Raw genomic sequence first — 8,316 nt, 5'->3', positions numbered from 1 at the left:
TCAAATATGGATTCCATACCTTTCCTAAGCGGTGTTCTCATATTTCTCTGTGAATACTAATCCTTCATGATAATCAAGATTGTCATGTCAATCTTTTTCAACCGGCGTGTTTATCTTCAAGTGGATCCGATCATTTCAACATTCGCAAGATCACCTCTCGGTTTTCCCAACGTTGTTCGTTTCATCTGTCCCCAAGTTGCCTTTGTTTTCCCGCCTTCCCACCCTTTTTCTACAAGGACTCAGATTTCTTAATCAACTATCCATTTTATTGACGGAAGCCTCTCCATTCTTTTCCGTCAATGTTCTTATCCGGTGATTCTCAGGAAGATACTAACGGAGCTTCAAGTTCATCATTCTTCGTTCTCTTTTCTTCTCCGGTGGATTCAATTCAAGCTTTCGGTGTTGATCATATCCCTTTTCCCTCCTTTCAAATGTTTTCTCATGCCGGTGCACCTCTTAATCATCCACTTCTCGCTATTCATTTGTTCTGGAGTGTTCAAGATATCTCAGAAGATTCGTGTTTCCACTCTGCATCAATTCAAACTATTGCGAGGATGCTATCTCATTTAAGCCATTTAATTCAACCGATGCAATCTTCCTTTTAAATCGTTCAATGGTGTTTCTCTTGAGTGGCACAGGTCTTTTCCCAGGATCTTACCTGACTCTTCTAATCTCCCCGGAGTTGTTCCCAAATTTCTTTTCGAAGTTTGACGTAAGAATGAATTTCATCAGTTAGATGTTTTCCAAGATCAATTTCAAATTATTTTTCATTGTTGGCTCAACCTCTTTGTTTTTCATTCTCCCGGAGTATCTCAACAATTCTTGGTGGCGTTTCTCGTCGTCATTCTCGGATTTTGAAGACTGAAGAAGAGTTTCTCTTAAATCTTGCTCCGTTCTCTTGAAGATGTGTAGTTCAAGCTTGGTGCCATCCTCTCATAATTGTGTGCAGTTGTGAGAATTCTTTTCACCCATCCAGAGCAATTCAAGAGTCTTTTCAGTTTGATTCTTCGGAGCCATCATCTCAGAATTATTCATTCCAACCTTCAGCTCTCGTTCTACAATTCTTACTGGTGCATGATTCAAGTATTCTCTAATCAGCTCGTGATCTATTCGTTCACTTGTATCTAAATTTCTGTCAAGTATCTTCATTCGTTTTCCAATTCTTCCTGGTGGATTGTGTCTTTGCTACTTTCATTTTCAATTCTTACGGTGGTTTGTTCAAGATTCCTCCTCCTATGTTCTCATATCAATTCATTCATTCTTTCCAATCCTACCGGCGGATCGTTGAAGACCTTTCTCAAGTTTGCGCTATATCTCTCGTAATCCTTTCTACGAGAATAAGTAGTATGCCAAATCCGTTGCTTGTCATCAATTTAAATTGGTGAAGGATACGCATAATGTAATTCTTATTATTTTTTCATCCAAGTGATATAATTTCTTCTTTCCGGAGTTGTTCATCACATCACATTCTCGGTTCGAGATGCTTCATCTTTTCTTTCTGGAGTTCCAAGTTTTCCGCTTTATCTCGTCATAAAGCTCCATCCAATCATTGCAAGGCTTCAATCTTATTCTTTTCATCCTTCACTTCTTTTTGATCATTCTTTTATTACCGGAGTTCTTCATGGAGGCTCAACATGGTGGCTCATCAAGGATTCCTTTCATTCTTCATTCGTTCTTCAAGATTTCTCTCGAAGTTTTGATCCGCCAAGCTATACTCTAAAATTAAAGATGATGTTCAACACATGTCTTATTTTGAGGAGTTCAAGTATTCTTCATCTTGCATTCGAAGTGCAATTCTTTCTACCTTATCATTTGAGGTGGTGTTAGGTCATTCTTGATAATTTGAGTTCATGTTTCATGATTCACATGTTGTCAAGAATGAGGTATTTTAAATCCATCAATCTCTTCGTTGGAGTGATCTTGGGTTATATTTCACCTAAAGCCTTCCATAAGGAATGTTGCTTATTGTGGTGTCTATCAATAATCCAAGTTTCCTCCTATTCTCGTGGTGAAAGGAGTTTTCACCTCTTTGTTGCTCTCAAGCAATCAATTGTTTTCCGTTAGTGGCCGGTTGTCACCTCATAATTTTGACATGTTTTCCATAAGACCACAACAAGCTTGTTCTTTTCGTTGTTGATTTTCCAACAACTCCGTTCAATCCTTCTTTCTACGGATACTTTTCAAATTCAGTTGTGGTAGAAGTTATCATGTCCTTCTTCGTTCTCTTACTCCGACGATCTATCTTCTATTCGTTCGTTCCGGAGGCATTGTGATGTTGCTCTCGTCGACCAATCATCTCATTTTCTCATGAACATGTTCAATTCCTTCCATTTACAGTCGGAGTGCTGCCCAAATTATATCATTCTTATTCCTTCACTATCTTGTTTTAACCGGAGTGGTTTCAATATATATCTTGTCACTTAACCTCTAGGTTCTCGTAATGTTCCTTGTTCCTCTTTACTAACGGAGTGTTTTCAACTTTGTTCATCTTTGTTGTATTATTTCTTTCAAGTTTTCAACCTCTCAAGGTTCTTTGGTTTCACTCGTTTGTCAAAGAAGCAACTCTGTTTTACCTCTTCCTCTTCCGCTTCTCTCCGGTGCCATCCTAGATCTCAGGACGAGATCCTCTCGCAGTGGTGGAGTGTTGTAACGCCCCGAGTCTGATGCACCAGGTGTCTTCCAGTTATTCGCTGTTGTTGCCATGTCATTCACTTGCATGTTGCATTTTGCCATGTCATCATGTGCATTGCATCATCATGTTTTCAAAACTTGCATCCGTCCGAGTCTTCCAGTTCTCTCTGTTGTCCGTTCTAAGCCCAGTCACACTTGCACGCGCCCACGGCACGTCCGAAATATTATTTTATAAGTGGACGGAAAATGTTCTCGGAATGGGTTGAAAGTTGGCATGCGGTATTGTTATGTTGTCAGTAGGCCGCCTGCCAAGTTTCATCGCATTCAGAGCTCGTTTGATAGCCCAACTGTTAAGCATATAGCGACATTATAGCCGGTCATACGTCGGACGTTTTCGGTCTCCGGAAACAGTTGTCGGGCTGCACTCCTTCCCTCAGACTGCTTTGCCTTAGTTGACCATTCCAGACCAATCGGGTTCTCACTTCCCTCTTGACCGTGACCGCCTAACCCCCTTTGCGTGCGTGTCCAAAACTGCCCGGACCCAACTCGGGCAGTCATGACCGTTGGATCCGGATCATCCCCAAACATCCCTAAATCATCATCGGTTTCTCGTTGGACTCTCCTAAGCTATTTATTCTCGACCGTCTAATTTAAAATCTGAGGGACCAAATACCCTTAAACCTAGCCCCACTTGCTATATATAACCCACCCTTAGTCATTTTGGACAAACCCTAAAATCTAGGGACTTTGTCCCATCGAGTCGCTGCCACCCACCGCATCTTCCTCGAGATCCCCATCACCGCAATCCAGCGCCTCCACTATTTTTTCCCCGATCCAATCCCCTCCGCCTCCACTCTCTTCCATCCAGTCGCCCGTCCCCGCAACAGAGCAAGCCGCGGCCACTCCTATGCAGCCTCGCGCATGAGTGCCCAAGCCCCTCGATCCAGCCGCCTAGGAGGACGCCGCCGTGGATGCCAGGGACTCCCCCAGAGCCTCCTCCCTCCGTCGCGTCATCAGCCGCACACGAGCTTGATCAGGAGAGGAGCTCCCGATCGTGCGTGCCTCTGCCTCATCTCTGACCACCGCGGTCTTCACAGACGCCGCCGGCGTCCACCACCACCTACGCCCGAGCCTCCCCTCGAGTTCCACTGCGTCCGTGCCCGCAAGTCACCACCGTTCCCGGCTGCCTCGTCAGCCCCGTCGTTCAAGACGAGCGCCACCAGGAGCTCTTGGAGTCTCGCTCCGTCGCCGTCCTGCGAGCTTGCCAGCGCCCTCCATCTCGATCCGTCCCGCTCGCTGGTAACGCGCCGTCGTTCTACATCGTGTGTTGACCCTGCACACACGCACCACTTATTCTCCGCATCGCCTTGTACCTCCTCACTCGCGCCCACTGCATCTGTCATCTGCAGGAGCCAGGGTCGCCGCCTCCTTCAGTTCGTCAAGCCGCCCATCAGGATCGCGCCTCGGCCCCGATCTAGATCGGATCTCCTCTACTCCGCCGCCCACTGACTGGATCCGCCCTGTTTCGGCCAGTTCCCGCCGACCCCATCGCCAGGACCCCTGCCATCATCTTCTCCATCGCCAGGACCCCTGCTGCTGTTTCTGTTCTTCAGAGACGAGAGCAGCAGCACCTTGTCCCGCTCCTCGCGTTGACCGCACACGGCCTCGCCTGGGCCACCCCTCCAGCGCCTCCAGATCCGGCCCAGCTAGCCCCGCCTCGGCCCAGTCGCCCTCTTGTCGCCTTCCTCTCCACCTCATGGGCTGAGCCCCTCTGGTGAGGCCCAGTCAGCCTTAGTTTTGGCCCACTTCTGTTTTTTTTTCAGTTCAGCAAATTTGCTATTTATCCAGGGTTTTATAGTTTTGCAGAAAATGCCCTGTTGCTCATGCATTTAATATCTCACAAACCATGCCTCGTATTAAAATAATTTATATATGTAAAATGCTTAGAATTTCATCTAGTTTAATAATTTGCAACTTTCATCCATGTTTGAAATGTTTAAAATGTTGTTTGCTTTAATTTTGCATAATGCCATGCTAAATTGATTTATTTCATAACTTAATAACTGTAGCTCGGTTTTAAATAAACTTTATATGTAAATGGGGTAGAAAATTTCTAGTTTAACATGGTGCACTCATCTTGCATGTTTAATGATACGTCTCCATCGTATCTACTTTTCCAAACACTTTTGCCCTTGTTTTGGACTCTAACTTGCATGATTTGAATGGAACTAACCCGGACTGACGTTGTTTTCAGCAGAATTACCATGGTGTTATTTATGTGCAGAAACAAACGTTCTCGGAATTACCTGAAACTTCACGGAGCCACTTTTCAAAAAATATGAAAAATACCTGCAAAAGATGAAGGCCAGGGGGCCCACCACCTCTCCACGGGGCGCGCATGCCCCCCTAGGGCATGCCCCCCTACCTTGTGGGCCCCCTGTTGCCTCTCCGACTCCAACTCCATATATTCTGTTTCGGGGAGAAAAAAATAAGGGAGAGGAAATCATCACGTTTTACGATACGGAGCCGCCGCCAAGCCCTAAAACCTCTCGGGAGGGCCGATCTGGAGTCCGTTCGGGGCTCCGGAGAGGGGAATCCGTCACCATCGTCATCATCAACCATCCTACGTCACCAATTTCATGATGCTCACCGTCGTGCGTGAGTAATTCCATCGTAGGCTTGCTGGACGGTGATGGGTTGGATGGGATCTATCATGTAATCGAGTTAGTTTTGTTAGGGTTTGATCCCTAGTGTCCACTATGTTCTGAGATTGATGTTGCTATGACTTTGCTATGCTTAATGCTTGTCACTAGGGCCCGAGTGCCATGATTTCAGATCTGAACCTATTATGTTTTCATCAATATATGAGAGTTCTTGATCCTATCTTGCAAGTCCATAGTCACCTATTATGTGTTATGATCCGTTAACCCCGAAGTGACAATAATCGGGATACTTACTGGTGATGACCGTAGTTTGAGGAGTTCATGTATTCACTATGTGTTAATGCTTTGTTCCGGTTCTCTATTAAAAGGAGGCCTTAATATCCCTTAGTTTCCGTAAGGACCCTGCTGCCAAGGGAGGGTAGGACAAAATATGTCATGCAAGTTCTTTTCCATAAGCACGTATGACTATGTTCGGAATACATGCCTACATTATATCAATGAACTGGAGCTAGTTCTGTGTCACCCTATGTTATGACTGTTACATGATGAACCATATCCGGCATAATTCTCCATCACCGATCCATTGCCTACGAGCTTTTCCTATATTGTTCTTCGCTTATTTACTTTCCCGTTGCTGTTGCTATCATCACTACAAAATACCAAAAACATTACTTTCACTACTGTTACCTTTTGCTACCGTTATCACTACTATCATATTACTTTGCGACTAAACACTTTGCTGCAGATATTAAGATTCCAGGTGTGGCTGAATTAACAACTCAGCCGCTAATACTTGAGAATATTCTTTGGCTCCCCTTGTGTCGAATCAATAAATTTGGGTTGAATACTTTACCCTCGAAAACTATTGCGATCCCCTATACTTGTGGGTTATCAAGACTATTTTTTGGTGCCGTTGCCGGGGAGCATAGCTCTATTCTTTGAGTCACTTGGGATATATATCTGCTTATCATTATGAAGAACTTGAAAGATCCAAGAACCAAGATTTATCCCTCAACTATGAGGGGAGGTAAGGAACTGCCATCTAGCTCTGCACTTGATTCACCTTCTGTTTTGAGTAAGCTTGCGACACCTACACCTGCGTCTACTATTCGTTCTGATATGTCGCATGTTATTGATGATGCTACTTCTGCTATGCATGATAGTTATGATGAAACTACCTCTATGCCTGATACTACTGTGCCACTTAGTGATTTTCTTGATGAACAACTTGCTAGGGCTAGAGAAATTGAAAATATTGAATCTGATGATACTGATGAAAGTGATGATGAAGAATCACTTGCTATTCCTAAGGGTTATGTTTTTGATCAAGAAGCTTCTTTCGCTATTTTAGCTTGCAAAAATAGAAATGAACTCAAAAGCCTATTCTCTAAATGCTAGAATGAAACCTGGCCCTGCTTTTGCTACTTCACCTATCTTTCTTACTGATAAGGATTATGAATTCTCTGTTGATCCTGATATAATTACTTTGGTTGAATCTGATCCTTTTCATGGTTATGAATCTGAAACTGTTGTGGCACATCTTACTAAATTGAATGATATAGCCACCCTGTTCACTAAAGATGAGAGAACTCGTTACTTTTACATCCTTAAAATATTTCCGTTCTCATTAAAGTGTGATGCTAAGATATGGTTTAATTCTCTTGATCCTGGTTGTGTGCGTAATCCCCAGGATATGATTTATTACTTCTCTGCTAAATATTTCCCTGCTCATAAGAAACAAGCTGCTTTAAGGGATATATATATTTGTGTGCAAATTGAAGAAGACAGTCTCCCACAAGCTTGGGGAGGCTTCTCCAATTACTTAATGCTTTGCCTGATCATCCTCTTAAGAAAAATGAAATACTTGATATCTTTTATAATGGACTAACTGATGCATCCAGAGATTACCTGGATAGTTGTGCTAGTTCTGTTTTCAGGGAAAGAACGCCAGATGAAGCTAAAATTGTATTGAATAATATCTTGACAAATGAAAATAATTGGACACCTCCGGAGCCAATTCCTGAGCCTATTCCTAAACCAACTCCGAAGAAGAGGGATATTCTATTTCTCAGTCCTGAAGATATGCAAGAGGCAAAGAAATCTATGAAAGAAAAAGGTATTAAAGCTGAAGATATTAAGAATTTACCTCCTATTGAAGAAATACATGGTCTTAATTTACCGCCTATTGAAGAAACATATAATCCAAATCCTTCTCCTATTGAAGAAACTCATGGTCTTGATAACCCGACACAGGTAGTAAAGGTAAATTCTCTCTACAGATATGATAAAGTTGAAATCCCATTTACTAAATGTGCTAGACCATGGTTAGATGAGTTTGATAAATTTATGGCTAAGCAAGAAGATTTTAATGCTTATTTTGGTAGGCAATTGAAATACAATTCAAGAATGCTTGAACACTTGGGTGATTATATGGCTAATGCCAAAGGTGAACTTAAACTTATTAGTAAACATTCTTCTATGGTTAGCACTCAAGTAGAACAAGTACTTAAAGCTCAAAATGATTTGCTCAATGAATTGAATAGTAAAGATAATGATAATGTTGTTAGAGTGGCTACTAGAACTGGTAGAATGACTCAGGAACCTTTGTATCCTGAAGGCCACCCTAAGAGAATTGAGCAAGATTCTCAGAGAAATAATATAGATGTACCTAGTTCTTCTAAAAGGAAGAAAAAGAAAAATGATAGGACTTTGCATGCTTCTAGTGATCCTATTACTGAGACACCTGAGAATCCAAATGATATTTCTATTTCTGATGCTGAAACAAAATCTGGTAATGAACCTGAAAATAGTGATAATGTTAATGATAATGTTCATAATGATGCTCAACCTAGTAATGATAATGACATAGAAATTGAACCTGCTGTTGATCTTGATAACCCACAATCAAAGAATCAACGTTATGATAAGAAATACTTTGTTGCTGGAAAACATGGTAAAGAAAGAGAGCCTTGGGTTTAGAAACCCATGCCTTTTCCTCCCAAACCATCCAAGAAAAAGGATG

The sequence above is a fragment of the Triticum aestivum genome, chromosome 2A (assembly GCF_018294505.1).
Source record: "Triticum aestivum cultivar Chinese Spring chromosome 2A, IWGSC CS RefSeq v2.1, whole genome shotgun sequence".
Lineage (NCBI taxonomy): Eukaryota > Viridiplantae > Streptophyta > Magnoliopsida > Poales > Poaceae > Triticum > Triticum aestivum.
Note: the sequence above shows the minus strand (reverse complement) of the source record.